The sequence below is a fragment of the Gorilla gorilla genome, chromosome 19 (assembly GCF_029281585.2).
Source record: "Gorilla gorilla gorilla isolate KB3781 chromosome 19, NHGRI_mGorGor1-v2.1_pri, whole genome shotgun sequence".
Taxonomy (NCBI): domain Eukaryota; kingdom Metazoa; phylum Chordata; class Mammalia; order Primates; family Hominidae; genus Gorilla; species Gorilla gorilla.
The window spans coordinates 119,550,947-119,567,817 of NC_073243.2; positions in this window are offsets into that span (position 1 = coordinate 119,550,947).

A 16,871-nucleotide genomic window follows, 5' to 3' on the forward strand; every position below is an offset into this window, starting at 1 on the left:
GTAGATATTTCCATGTTCATGCAGATGGCATTGTAGATATATCTATGTTCATACAGATGGCAGTGAAGATATTTCCATGTTCATACAGATAGCGGTGTAGATATTTCCATGTTCATACAGATAGCGGTGGAGATATTTCCGTGTTCATACCGATAGCGGTGCTGATATTTCCATGTTTATACAGGTAGCGATGTAGATATTTCCATGTTTGTACAGATAGCGGTGTAGATATTTCCATGTTCATACAGATAGCGGTGTAGCTATTTCCATGTTCATACAGATAGCGGTGTGGATATTTCCATGTTCATAGAGATAGCGGGGTAGATATTTCCATGTTCATACAGATAGCGGTGCTGATATTTCCATGTTTATACAGGTAGCGGTGTAGATATTTCCATGTTTATACAGATAGCGGTGAAGATGTATGCATGTTTACACATATAGCGGTGTACATATTTTCATGTTCATCCAGATGGCTGTGTAGATATTTCCATGTTCATACCGATAGCTGTGTAGATATTTCCATGTTCATCCAGATGGCTGTGTAGATATATCCATGTTCATACAGATAGCGGTGTAGATAATTCCATGTTCATACAGATAGTGGTGTAGATATTTCCATGTTCATACAGATAGCGGTGTAGCTATTTCCATGTTCATACAGATAGCGGTGTAGATATTTCCATGTTTATACAGATAGCGGTGAAGATGTATGCATGTTTACAAGGATAGCAGTGTAGATGTTTCCATGTTCATGCAGATAGCGGTGGAGATATTTCCGTGTTCATACCGATAGCGGTGCTGATATTTCCATGTTTATACAGGTAGCGATGTAGATATTTCCATGTTTGTACAGATAGCGGTGTAGATATTTCCATGTTTATACAGATAGCAGTGTAGATATTTCCATGTTTATACAGATAACAGTGTAGATATCTCCTTCTTAATGCAGATGGCGGTGTAGATATTTATATGTTCATACAGATGGCGGTGCAGATATTTCCATGTTCATACAGATGGCGGTGTAGATATTTCCATGTTCATACAGATAGCGGTTTAGTTATTTCCATGTGTAAAGAGATAGCTGTGTAGATCTTCCCATGTATATTCAGATAGCTGTGTAGATATTTCCATTTTCATGCAGATAGCGGTGTATATATTTCCCTGTTCAAACAGATAGCGGTGTAGATATTTCCATGTTCATACAGATAGTGGTGTAGATATTTCCATGTTCATACAGATAGCGGTGTAGCTATTTCCATGTTCATACAGATAGCGGTGTAGCTATTTCCATGTTCATACAGATAGCGGTGTGGATATTTCCATGTTCATAGAGATAGCGGTGTAGATATTTCCATGTTCATACAGATAGCGGTGCTGATATTTCCATGTTTATACAGGTAGCGGTGTAGATATTTCCATGTTTATACAGATAGCGGTGAAGATGTATGCATGTTTACACATATAGCGGTGTACATATTTTCATGTTCATCCAGATGGCTGTGTAGATATTTCCATGTTCATACCGATAGCTGTGTAGATATTTCCACGTTCATCCAGATGGCTGTGTAGATATATCCATGTTCATACAGATAGCGGTGTAGATAATTCCATGTTCATACAGATAGTGGTGTAGATATTTCCATGTTCATACAGATAGCGGTGTAGCTATTTCCATGTTCATACAGATAGCGGTGTAGATATTTCCATGTTTATACAGATAGCGGTGAAGATGTATGCATGTTTACAAGGATAGCAGTGTAGATGTTTCCATGTTCATGCAGATAGCGGTGCTGATATTTCCATGTTTATACAGGTAGCGGTGTAGATATTTCCATGTTTATACAGATAGCGGTGAAGATGTATGCATGTTTACACATATAGCGTTGTAGATATTTTCATGTTCATCCAGATGGCTGTGTAGATATTTCCATGTTCATACAGATAGCGGTGTAGATATTTCCATGTTCATCCAGATGGCTGTGTAGATATATCCATGTTCACACAGATGGCAGTGAAGATATTTCCATGTTCATACAGATAGCGGTGTAGATATTTCCATGTTCATACAGATAGCGGTGTAGATATTTCCGTGTTCATACCGATAGCGGTGCTGATATTTCCATGTTTATACAGGTAGCGGTGTAGAATTTCCATGTTTATACAGATAGCGGTGTAGATATTTCCATGTTTATACAGATAGCAGTGTAGATATTTCCATGTTTATACAGATAGCGGTGTAGATATCTCCTTATTAATACAGATGGCAGTGTAGATATTTATATGTTCATAGAGATGGCGGTGCAGATATTTCCATGTTCATACAGATGGCGGTGTAGATATTTCCATGTTCATACAGAAAGCGGTGTAGTTATTTCCATGTGTAAAGAGATAGCTGTATAGATATTTCCATGTATATGCAGATAGCTGTGTAGATATTTCCATTTTCATGCAGATAGCGGTGTATATATTTCCCTGTTCAAACAGATAGCGGTGTAGATATTTCCATGTTCATACAGATAGTGGTGTAGATATTTCCATGTTCATACAGATAGCGGTGTAGATATTTTCATTTTCATACAGATGGCTGTGTAGATATATCCATGTTCATACAGATGGCGGTGAAGATATTTCCATGTTCATACAGATGGCGGTGTAGATATTTCCATGTTCCTACACATAGCGGGGTAGATATTTCCACGTTCATAGAGATAGCGGTGTAGATATTTACATGTTCATACAGATAGCGGTGCTGATATTTCCATGTTTTTACAGGTAGCGGTGTAGATATTTCCATTTTTATACAGATACTGATGTAGATATTTCCATGTTTATTCAGATAGCGGTGTAGATAGTTCCATGTTTATACAGATAGCGGTGTAGATATCTCCATCTTAATACAGATGGCGGTGTAGATATTTATATGTTCATACAGATGGCGGAGCAGATATTTCCATGTTCATACGGATGGCGGTGAAGATATTTCCATGTTCATACAGATGGCGGTGTAGAAACTTCCATGTTCATACTGATAACGGTGCTGACTTTTCCATGTTTACACAGGTAGCGGTGTAGATATTTCTATGTTTATACAGATAGCAGTGTTGATATTCCCATGTTTATACATATAGCGGTGTAGATATTTCCATGTTTATACAGATAGCGGTGTAGATATGTCCATGTTTATTCAGATAGTGGTGTAGATATCTCCATCTTAATACAGATGGCGGTGTAGATATTTAAATGTTCATACAGTTGAATGTGCAGATATTTCCATGTTCATACAGATGGCGGTGTAGATATTTCCATGTTCATACAGATAGCGGTGTAGTTATTTCCATGTGTAAAGAGATAGCTGTGTAGATATTTCCATGTATAAGCAGATAGCTGTGTATATATTTCCGTTTTCATGCAGATAGCGGTGTATATATTTCCCTGTTCAAACAGTTAGCGGTGTAGACATTTCCATGTTCATAAAGATAGCGGTGTAGATATTTCCATGTTTATACAGATAGCGGTGTAGATATTTCCATGTTCATACAGATAGCCGTGTAGATATTGCCATGTTCATACTGATAGCGGTGCTGATACTTCCATGTTTATACAGGTAGCGGTGTACATATTTCCGTGTTTATACAGATAGCGGTGTAGATATTTCCATGTTCATACAGATAGCGGTGTAGATATTTCCATGTTTATACAGATATCGGTGTAGATATCTCCTTCTTAATACAGATAGCGGTGTAGATATTTCCATGTTCAAAGAGATAGCTGTGTAGATATTTCCATGTTCATACAGATAGCTGTGCTGATATTTCCATGTTTATACAGGTAGCGGTGTAGATATTTCCATGTTTATACAGATAGTGGTGTAGATATTTCCATGTTTATACAGATAGCGGTGTAGATATTTCCAAGTTTATACAGATAGATTTGAAGATATCTCCATCTTAATACAGATGGCGGTGTAGATATTTATATGTTCATACAGATGGCGGTGAAGATATTTCCATGTTCATATAGATGGTGGTGTAGATATTTCCATGTTTATAGAGATAGCGGTGTAGTTATTTCCATGTGTAAAGAGATAGCTTTGTAGATATTTCCATGTGTATGCAGATAGCTGTGTAGATATTTCCATTTTCATGCAGATAGCGGTGTAGATATTTCCATGTTCAGATAGCGGTGTAGATATTTCCATGTTCATACAGATAGCGGTGTAGATATTTCCATGTTTATACAGATAGCGGTGAAGATGTATGCATGTTTACAAGGATAGCAGTGTAGATGTTTCCATGTTCATGCAGATAGCGGTGTAGATATTTCCATGTTCATGCAGATGGCATTGTAGATATATCTATGTTCATACAGATGGCAGTGAAGATATTTCCATGTTCATACAGATAGCGGTGTAGATATTTCCATGTTCATACAGATAGCGGTGGAGATATTTCCGTGTTCATACCGATAGCGGTGCTGATATTTCCATGTTTATACAGGTAGCGATGTAGATATTTAGATGTTTGTACAGATAGCGGTGTAGATATTTCCATGTTTATACAGATAGCAGTGTAGATATTTCCATGTTTATACAGATATCGGTGTAGATATCTCCTTCTTAATACAGATGGTTGTGTAGATATTTATATGTTCATACAGATGGCGGTGCAGATATTTCCATGTTCATACAGATGGCGGTGTAGATATTTCCATGTTCATACAGATAGCGGTGTAGATATTTCCATGTGTAAAGAGATAGCTGTGTAGATCTTCCCATGTATATTCAGATAGCTGTGTAGATATTTCCATTTTCATGCAGATAGCGGTGTATATATTTCCCTGTTCAAACAGATAGCGGTGTAGATATTTCCATGTTCATACAGATAGTGGTGTAGATATTTCCTTTTTCATACAGATAGCGGTGTAGCTATTTCCATGTTCATACAGATAGCGGTGTGGATATTTCCATGTTCATAGAGATAGCGGTGTAGATATTTCCATGTTCATACAGATAGCGGTGCTGATATTTCCATGTTTATACAGGTAGCGGTGTAGGTATTTCCATGTTTATACAGATAGCGGTGAAGATGTATGCATGTTTACACATATAGCGGTGTATATATTTTCATGTTCATCCAGATGGCTGTGTAGATATTTCCATCTTCATACCGATAGCGGTGTAGATATTTCCATGTTCATCCAGATGGCTGTGTAGATATATCCATGTTCATACAGATGGCAGTGAAGATATTTCCATGTTCATACAGATAGCGGTGTAGATGTTTCCATGTTCATACAGATAGCGGTGTAGATATTTCCGTGTTCATACCGATAACGGTGCTGATATTTCCATGTGTATACAGGCAGCGGTGTAGATATTTCCATGTTTATACAGATAGCGGTGTAGATATTTCCATGTTTATACAGATAGCAGTGTAGATATTTCCATGTTTTTACAGATAGCGGTGAAGGTATCTCTTTCTTAATACAGAGGGCAGTGTAGATATTTATATGTTCATAGAGATGGCGGTGCAGATATTTCCATGTTCATACAGGTGGCGGTGTAGATATTTCCATATTCATACAGATAGCGGTGTAGTTATTTCCATGTGTAAAGAGATAGCTGTATAGATATTTCCATGTATATGCAGATAGCTGTTTAGATATTTCCATTTTCATGCAGATAGCGGTGTATATATTTCCCTGTTCAAACAGATAGCGGTGTAGATATTTCCATGTTCATACAGATAGTGGTGTAGATATTTCCATGTTCATACAGATAGCGGTGTAGATATTTCCATGTGTAAAGAGATAGCTGTGTAGATCTTCCCATGTATATTCAGATAGCTGTGTAGATATTTCCATTTTCATGCAGATAGCGGTGTATATATTTCCCTGTTCAAACAGATAGCGGTGTAGATATTTCCATGTTCATACAGATAGTGGTGTAGATATTTCCTTTTTCATACAGATACCGGTGTAGCTATTTCCATGTTCATACAGATAGCGGTGTGGATATTTCCATGTTCATAGAGATAGCGGTGTAGATATTTCCATGTTCATACAGATAGCGGTGCTGATATTTCCATGTTTATACAGATAGCAGTGTAGATATTTCCATGTTTTTACAGATAGCGGTGAAGGTATCTCTTTCTTAATACAGAGGGCAGTGTAGATATTTATATGTTCATAGAGATGGCGGTGCAGATATTTCCATGTTCATACAGGTGGCGGTGTAGATATTTCCATATTCATACAGATAGCGGTGTAGTTATTTCCATGTGTAAAGAGATAGCTGTATAGATATTTCCATGTATATGCAGATAGCTGTTTAGATATTTCCATTTTCGTGCAGATAGCGGTGTATATATTTCCCTGTTCAAACAGATAGCGGTGTAGATATTTCCATGTTCATACAGATAGTGGTGTAGATATTTCCATGTTCATACTGATAGCGGTGTAGATATTTCCATGTTCATCCAGATGGCTGTGTAGATATATCCATGTTCATACAGATAGCGGTGTAGATAATTCCATGTTCATACAGATAGTGGTGTAGATATTTCCATGTTCATACAGATAGCGGTGTAGCTATTTCCATGTTCATACAGATAGCGGTGTAGATATTTCCATGTTTATACAGATAGCGGTGAAGATGTATGCATGTTTACAAGGATAGCAGTGTAGATGTTTCCATGTTCATGCAGATAGCGGTGTAGATATTTCCATGTTCATCCAGATGGCATTGTAGATATATCCATGTTCATACAGATGGCAGTGAAGATATTTCCATGTTCATACAGATAGCTGTGTAGATATTTCCATGTTCATACAGATAGCGGTGGAGATATTTCCGTGTTCAGACCAATAGCGGTGCTGATATTTCCATGTTTATACAGGTAGCGATGTAGATATTTCCATGTTTGTACAGATAGCGGTGTAGATATTTCCATGTTTATACAGATAGCAGTCTAGATATTTCCATGTTTGTACAGATATCGGTGTAGATATCTCCTTCTTAATGCAGATGGCGGTGTAGATATTTATATGTTCATACAGATGGCGGTGCAGATATTTCCATGTTCATACAGATGGCGGTGTAGATATTTCCATGTTCATACAGATAGTGGTGTAGTTATTTCCATGTGTAAAGAGATAGCTGTGTAGATATTCCCATGTATATTCAGATAGCTGTGTAGATATTTCCATTTTCATGCAGATAGCGGTGTATATATTTCCCTGTTCAAACAGATAGCGGTGTAGATATTTCCATGTTCATACAGATAGTGGTGTAGATATTTCCATGTTCATACAGATAGCGGTGTAGCTATTTCCATGTTCATACAGATAGCGGTGTGGATATTTCCATGTTCATAGAGATAGCGGGGTAGATATTTCCATGTTCCTACAGATTGCGGTGCTGATATTTCCATGTTTATACAGGTAGCGGTGTAGATATTTCCATGTTTATACAGATAGCGGTGAAAATGTATGCATGTTTACACATATAGCGGTGTAGATATTTTCATGTTCATCCAGATGGCTGTGTAGATATTTCCATGTTCATACAGATAGCGGTGTAGATATTTCCATGTTCATCCAGATGGCTGTGTAGATATATCCATGTTCACACAGATGGCAGTGAAGGTATTTCCATGTTCATACAGATAGCGGTGTAGATATTTCCAGGTTCATACAGATAGCGGTGTAGATATTTCCGTGTTCATACCGATAGCGGTGCTGATATTTCCATGTTTATACAGGTAGCGGTGTAGAAATTTCCATGTTTATACAGATAGCGGTGTAGATATTTCCATGTTTATATAGATAGCAGTGTAGATATTTCCATGTTTATACTGATAGCGGTGTAGATATCTCCTTATTAATACAGATGGCAGTGTAGATATTTATATGTTCATAGAGATGGCGGTGGAGATATTTCCATGTTCATACAGATGGCGGTGTAGATATTTCCATGTTCATACAGAAAGCGGTGTAGTTATTTCCATGTGTAAAGAGATAGCTGTATAGATATTTCCATGTATATGCAGATAGCTGTGTAGATATTTCCATTTTCATGCAGATAGCGGTGTATATATTTCCCTGTTCAAACAGATAGCGGTGTAGATATTTCCATGTTCATACAGATAGTGGTGTAGATATTTCCATGTTCATACATATAGCGGTGTAGATATTTCCATGTTCATCCAGATGGCTGTGTAGATATATCCATGTTCATACAGATAGCGGTGTAGATATTTCCATGTTCATATAGATAGTGGTGTAGATATTTTCATTTTCATACAGATAGTGGTGTAGCTATTTCCATGTTCAAACAGATAGCGGTGTAGATATTTCCATGTTCATAGAGATAGCGGTGTAGATATTTACATGTTCATACAGATAGCGGTGCTGATATTTCCATGTTTATACAGGTAGCGGTGTAGATATTTCCATGTTTATACAGATAGTGGTGTAGATATTTCCATGTTTATACAGATTGCGGTGTAAATAATTCCAAGTTTATACAGATAGCAGTTTAGATATCTCCATCTTAATACAGATGGCGGTGTAGATATTTATATGTTCATACAGATGGCGGTGCAGATATTTCCATGTTCATACAGATGGCGGTGTAGATATTTCCATGTTGATACAGATAGCTGTGTAGTTATTTCCATGAGTAAAGAGATGGCTGTGTAGATATTCCCATGTATATGCAGATAGCTGTGTAGATATTTCCATTTTCAAGCAGATAGCGGTGTGTATACTTCCCTGTTCAAACAGATAGCGGTGTAGATATTTCCATGTTCATACAGATAGTGGTGTAGATATTTCCATGTTCATACAGATAGCGGTGTACCTATTTCCATGTTCATACAGATAGCAGTGTGGATATTTCCATGTTCATAGAGATAGCGGTGTAGATATTTCCATGTTTATACAGGTAGCGGTGTAGATATTTCCATGTTTTTACAGATAGCGGTGAAGGTATCTCTTTCTTAATACAGAGGGCAGTGTAGATATTTATATGTTCATAGAGATGGCGGTGCAGATATTTCCATGTTCATACAGGTGGCGGTGTAGATATTTCCATATTCATACAGATAGCGGTGTAGTTATTTCCATGTGTAAAGAGATAGCTGTATAGATATTTCCATGTATATGCAGATAGCTGTTTATATATTTCCATTTTCATGCAGATAGCGGTGTATATATTTCCCTGTTCAAACAGATAGCGGTGTAGATATTTCCAAGTTCATACAGATAGTGGTGTAGATATTTCCATGTTCATACAGATAGCGGTGTAGATATTTCCATGTTCATCCGGATGGCTGTGTAGATATATCCATGTTCATACAGATAGCGGTGTAGATAATTCCATGTTCATACAGATAGTGGTGTAGATATTTCCATGTTCATACAGATAGCGGTGTAGCTATTTCCATGTTCATACAGATAGCGGTGTAGATATTTCCATGTTTATACAGATAGCGGTGAAGATGTATGCATGTTTACAAAGATAGCAGTGTAGATGTTTCCATGTTCATGCAGATAGCGGTGTAGATATTTCCATGTTCATCCAGATGGCATTGTAGATATATCCATGTTCATACAGATGGCAGTGAAGATATTTCCATGTTCATACAGATGGCGGTGTAGATATTTCCATGTTCATACAGATAGCGGTGGAGATATTTCCGTGTTCAGACCAATAGCGGTGCTGATATTTCCATGTTTATACAGGTAGCGATGTAGATATTTCCATGTTTGTACAGATAGCGGTGTAGATATTTCCATGTTTATACAGATAGCAGTCTAGATATTTCCATGTTTGTACAGATATCGGTGTAGGTATCTCCTTCTTAATGCAGATGGCGGTGTAGATATTTATATGTTCATACAGATGGCGGTGCAGATATTTCCATGTTCATACAGATGGCGGTGTAGATATTTCCATGTTCATACAGATAGTGGTGTAGTTATTTCCATGTGTAAAGAGATAGCTGTGTAGATCTTCCCATGTATATTCAGATAGCTGTGTAGATATTTCCATTTTCATGCAGATAGCGGTGTATATATTTCCCTGTTCAAACAGATAGCGGTGTAGATATTTCCATGTTCATACAGATAGTGGTGTAGATATTTCCATGTTCATACAGATAGCGGTGTAGCTATTTCCATGTTCATACAGATAGCGGTGTGGATATTTCCATGTTCATAGAGATAGCGGGGTAGATATTTCCATGTTCATACAGATAGCGGTGCTGATATTTCCATGTTTATACAGGTAGCGGTGTAGATATTTCCATGTTTATACAGATAGCGGTGAAGATGTATGCATGTTTACACATATAGCGGTGTAGATATTTTCATGTTCATCCAGATGGCTGTGTAGGTATTTCCATGTTCATACAGATAGCGGTGTAGATATTTCCATGTTCATCCAGATGGCTGTGTAGATATATCCATGTTCACACAGATGGCAGTGAAGATATTTCCATGTTCATACAGATAGCGGTGTAGATATTTCCAGGTTCATACAGATAGCGGTGTAGATATTTCCGTGTTCATACCGATAGCGGTGCTGATATTTCCATGTTTATACAGGTAGCGGTGTAGAAATTTCCATGTTTATACAGATAGCGGTGTAGATATTTCCATGTTTATACAGATAGCAGTGCAGATATTTCCATGTTTATACTGATAGCGGTGTAGATATCTCCTTATTAATACAGATGGCAGTGTAGATATTTATATGTTCATAGAGATGGCGGTGCAGATATTTCCATGTTCATACAGATGGCGGTGTAGATATTTCCATGTTCATACAGAAAGCGGTGTAGTTATTTCCATGTGTAAAGAGATAGCTGTATAGATATTTCCATGTATATGCAGATAGCTGTGTAGATATTTCCATTTTCATGCAGATAGCGGTGTATATATTTCCCTGTTCAAACAGATAGTGGTGTAGATATTTCCATGTTCATACATATAGCGGTGTAGATATTTCCATGTTCATCCAGATAGCTGTGTAGATATATCCATGTTCATACAGATAGCGGTGTAGATATTTCCATGTTCATATAGATAGTGGTGTAGATATTTTCATTTTCATACAGATAGTGGTGTAGCTATTTCCATGTTCATACAGATAGCGGTGTAGATATTTCCATGTTCATAGAGATAGCGGTGTAGGTATTTACATGTTCATACAGATAGCGGTGCTGATATTTCCATGTTTATACAGGTAGCGGTGTAGATATTTCCATGTTTATACAGATAGTGGTGTAGATATTTCCATGTTTATACAGATTGCGGTGTAAATAATTCCAAGTTTATACAGATAGCGGTTTAGATATCTCCATCTTAATACAGATGGCGGTGTAGATATTTATATGTTCATACAGATGGCGGTGCAGATATTTCCATGTTCATACAGATGGCGGTGTAGATATTTCCATGTTGATACAGATAGCGGTGTAGTTATTTCCATGAGTAAAGAGATGGCTGTGTAGATATTCCCATGTATATGCAGATAGCTGTGTAGATATTTCCATTTTCAAGCAGATAGCGGTGTGTATACTTCCCTGTTCAAACAGATAGCGGTGTAGATATTTCCATGTTCATACAGATAGTGGTGTAGATATTTCCATGTTCATACAGATAGCGGTGTACCTATTTCCATGTTCATACAGATAGCGGTGTGGATATTTCCATGTTCATAGAGATAGCGGTGTAGATATTTCCATGTTTATACAGGTAGCGGTGTAGATATTTCCATGTTTATACAGATAGCGGTGAAGTTGTATGCATGTTTACACAGATAGCGGTGTAGATATTTTCATGTTCATCCAGATGGCTGTGTAGATATTTCCATGTTCATACAGATGGCGGTGAAGATATTTCCATGTTCATACAGATAGCGGTGTAGATATTTCCATGTTTATACAGATAGCGGTGTAGATATTTCCATGTTCCTACGGATAGCAGTGTAGCTATTTCCATGTTCATACAGATAGCGGTGTAGATATTTCCATGTTCATCCAGATGGCTGTGTAGATATATCCATGTTCATACAGATGGCGGTGAAGATATTTCCATGTTCATACAGATAGCGGTGTAGATATTTCCATGTTCATAGAGATAGTGGTGTAGATATTTCCATGTTCATACAGATAGCGGTGTAGCTATTTCCATATTCATACAGATAGCGGTGTAGATATTTCCATGTTCATCCAGATGGCTGTGTAGCTATTTACATGTTCATACAGATAGCGGTGCTGATATTTCCATGTTTATACAGGTAGCAGTGTAGATATTTCCTTGTTTATACAGAAAGCGGCTTAGATATTTCCATGTTTATACAGATAGCGGTGTAGATATTTCCAAGTTTATACAGATAGCGGTGTAGTTATCTCCATCTTAATACAGATGGCGGTGTAGATATTTATATGTACATACAGATGTCGGTGCAGATATTTCCATGTTCATACAGAAGGCGGTGTAGATATTTCCATGTTTATAGAGATAGCAGTGTAGTTATTTCCATGTGTAAAGAGATATCTTTGTAGATTTTTCCATGTATATGCAGATAGCTGTGTAGATATTTCCATTTTCATGCAGATAGCGGTGAAGATGTATACATGTTTACAAAGATAGCGGTGTAGATATTTCCATGTTCATACAGATAGCGGTGTAGATATTTCCATGTTCATACAGATGGCTGTGTAGATATATCTATGTTCTTACAGATGGTGGAGAAGATATTTCCATGTTCATACAGATAGCGGTGTAGATATTTCCATGTTCATACAGATAGCCGTGTAGATATTGCCATGTTTATACCGATAGCGGTGCTGATACTTCCATGTTTATACAGGTTGCGGTGTACATATTTCCATGTTTATACAGATAGCGGTGTAGATATTTCCATGTTCATACAGATAGCGGTGTAGATAATTCCATGTTCATAGAGATAGCGGTGTAGATATTTACATGTTCATACAGATAGCGGTGCTGATATTTCCATGTTTATACAGGTAGCGGTGTAGACATTTCCATGTTTATACAGATAGTGGTGTAGATGTTTCCAAGTTTATACAGAGAGCGGTGTAGATATCTCCATCTTAATACAGATGGCGGTGTAGATATTTATATGTTCATACAGATGGCGGTGCAGATATTTCCATCTTCATACAGATGGCAGTGTATATATTTCCATGTTCATACAGATAGCGGTGTAGTTATTTCCATGTGTAAAGAGATAGCTGTGTAGATTTTCCCATGTATATGCAGATAGCTGTGTAGATATTTCCATTTTCAAGCAGATAGCAGTGTATATACTTCCCTGTTCAAATACAAACCTTTGTAGATATTTCCATGTTCATACAGATAGTGGTGTAGATATTTCCATGTTCATACAGATAGCAGTGTAGCTATTTCCATGTTCATACAGATAGCGGTGTGGATTTTTCCATGTTCATAGAGGTAGCGGTTTAGATATTTCCATGTGGATACAGATAGCGGTGTAGATATTTCCATGTTTATACAGATAGCGGTGTAGATATTTCCATGTTTATAGAGATAGCGGTGTAGTTATTTCCATGTGTAAAGAGATAGCTGTGTAGATATTTCCATGTTTATAGAGATAGCGGTGTAGTTATTTCCATGTGTAAAGGGATAGCTGTGTAGATATTTCCATGTATATGCAGATAGCTTGGTAGATATTTCCATTTTCATGCAGATAGCGGTGTAGATACTTCCATGTTCAAACAGGTAGCGGTGTAGATATTTCCATGTTCGTACAGATAGCGGTGTAGATATTTCCATGTTTATACAGATAGCGGTGAAGATGTATGCATGTTTACACAGATAGCGGTGTAGATGTTTCCATGTTCATACTGATAGCGGTGTAGATATTTCCATCTTTATCCAGATGGCTGTGTAGATATATCCATGTTCATACAGATGGCGGTGAAGATATTTCCATGTTCATACAGATAGCGGGGAATATATTTCCATGTTCATACAGATAGCGGTGTAGATATTTCCATGTTCATACAGATGGCTGTGTAGATATATCCATGTTCCTACAGATGGCGGTGAAGATATTTCCATGTTCATACAGATGACGGTGTAGATATTTCCATGTTCATACAGATAGCGGTGCTGATATTTCCATGTTTATACATGTAGCGGTGTAGATATTTCCATGTTTTTACAGATAGCGGTGTAGATATTTCCATGTTTATACACATAGCGGTGTAGATATTTCCATGTTTATACAGATAGCAGTGTAGATATTTCCATGTTTATGCAGATAGTGGTTTAGATATCTCCAACTTAATACAGATGGCGGTGTAGATATTTATATGTTCATACAGATGGCGGTGCAGGTATTTCCATGTTCATACAGATGGCGGTGTAGATATTTCCATGTTCATACAGATAGCGGTGTATTTTTTTCCATGTGCAAAGAGATAGCTGTGTAGATATTTCCATGTATAAGCAGATAGCTGTGTAGATATTTCCATTTTCATTCAGATAGCGGTGTATATATTTCCCTGTTCAAACAGTTAGCGGTGTAGATACTTCTATGTTCATAAAGATAGCGGTGCAGATATTTCCATGTTTGTACAGATAGCGGTGAAAATGTATGCATGTTTACACAGATAGCGGTGTAGATATTTCCATGTTCATCCAGATGGCTGTGTAGATATATCCATGTTCATGCAGATAGCGGTGTAGATATTTCCATGTTCATACAGATAGCGGTGCAGATATTTCCATGTTCATCCAGATGGCTGTGTAGATATATCCATGTTCATACAGATGGCGGTGAAGGTATTTCCATGTTCATACAGATAGCGGTGTAGATATTTCCATGTTCATACAGATAGCGGTGTAGATATTTCCATCTTCATACAGATAGCGGTGTAAGTATTTCCATGTTCATACAGATAGCGGTGTAGATATTTCCATTTTTAAGCAGATAGCGGTGTATATATTTCCCTGTTCAAACAGTTAGCGGTGTAGATATTTCCATGTTCATAAAGATAGCGGTGTAGATATTTCCATGTTTATACAGATAGCGGTGAAGTTGTATGCATGTTTACACAGATAGCGGTGTAGGTATTTCCACGTTCATCCAGATGGCTGTGTAGATATATCCATGTTCATACAGATGGCGGTGAAGTTATTTCCATGTTCATACAGATAGCGGTGTAGATATTTCCATGTTCATCCAGATGGCTGTGTAGATATTCCCATGTTCATACAGATAGCGGTGTAGATATTTCCATGTTCATACAGATAGCGGTGTAGATATTTCCATATTCATCCAGATGGCTGTGTAGATATATCCATGTTCATACAGATGGCGGTGAACACATTTCCATGTTCATACGGATAGCGGTGTAGATATTTCCATGTTCATACAGATAACCGTGTAGATATTGCCATGTTCATACCGATAGCGGTGCTGATACTTCCATGTTTATACAGGTAGCGGTGAACATATTTCCGTGTTTATACAGATAGCGGTGTAGATATTTCCATGTTAATACAGATAGCGGTGTAGATATTTCCATGTTTATACAGATAGCGGTGTAGATATCTCCTTCTTAATACAGATGGCGGTGTAGATATTTCCATTTTCATGCAGATGGCGGTGTAGATATTTCCATGTTTATAGAGATAGCGGTGTAGTTATTTCCATGTGCAAAGAGATAGCTGTGTAGATATTTCCATTTATATGCAGATAGTTGTGTAGATATTTCCATTTTCATGCAGATAGCGGTGTAGATATTTCCATGATCAAACAGATTGCGGTGTAGATATTTTCATGTTCATACAGATAGCGGTGTAGATATTTCCATGTTTATACAGATAGCGGTGAAGATGTATGCATGTTTACACAGATAGCGGTGTAGATATTTCCATGTTCATACAGATAGCGGTGTAGATATTTCCATGTTCATACAGATAGTGGTGTAGATATTTCCATGTTCATACAGATAGCGGTGTAGATATTTCCATGTTCATCCAGATGGCTGTGTAGATATATCCATGTTCATACAGATAGCGGTGTAGATATTTCCATGTTCATATAGATAGTGGTGTAGATATTTCCATGTTCATACAGATAGCGGTGTAGCTATTTCCATGTTCATACAGATAGCGGCGTAGATATTTCCATGATCATAGAGACAGCGGTGTAGATATTTCCATGTTCATACAGATAGCGGTGCTGATATTTCCATGTTTATACAGGTAGCGGTGTAGGTATTTCCATGTTTATACAGATAGTGGTGTAGATATTTCCATGTTTATACAGATTGCGGTGTAGATATTTCCAAGTTTATACAGATAGCGGTGTAGATATCTCCATCTTAATACAGATGGCGGTGTAGATATTTATATGTTCATACAGATGGCGGTGCAGATATTTCCATGTTCATACAGATGGCGGTGTAGATATTTCCACGTTGATACAGATAGCGGTGTAGTTATTTCCATGTGTAAAGAGATGGCTGTGTAGATATTCCCATGTATATGCAGATAGCTGTGTAGATATTTCCATTTTCAAGCAGATAGCGGTGTATATACTTCCCTGTTCAAACAGATAGCGGTGTAGATATTTCCATGTTCATACAGATAGTGGTGTAGATATTTCCATGTTCATACAGATAGCGGTGTACCTATTTCCATGTTCATACAGATAGCGGTGTGGATATTTCCATGTTCATAGAGATAGCGGTGTAGATATTTCCATGTTTATACAGGTAGCGGTGTAGATATTTCCATGTTTATACAGATAGCGGTGAAGATGTATGCATGTTTACACAGATAGCGGTGTAGATATTTTC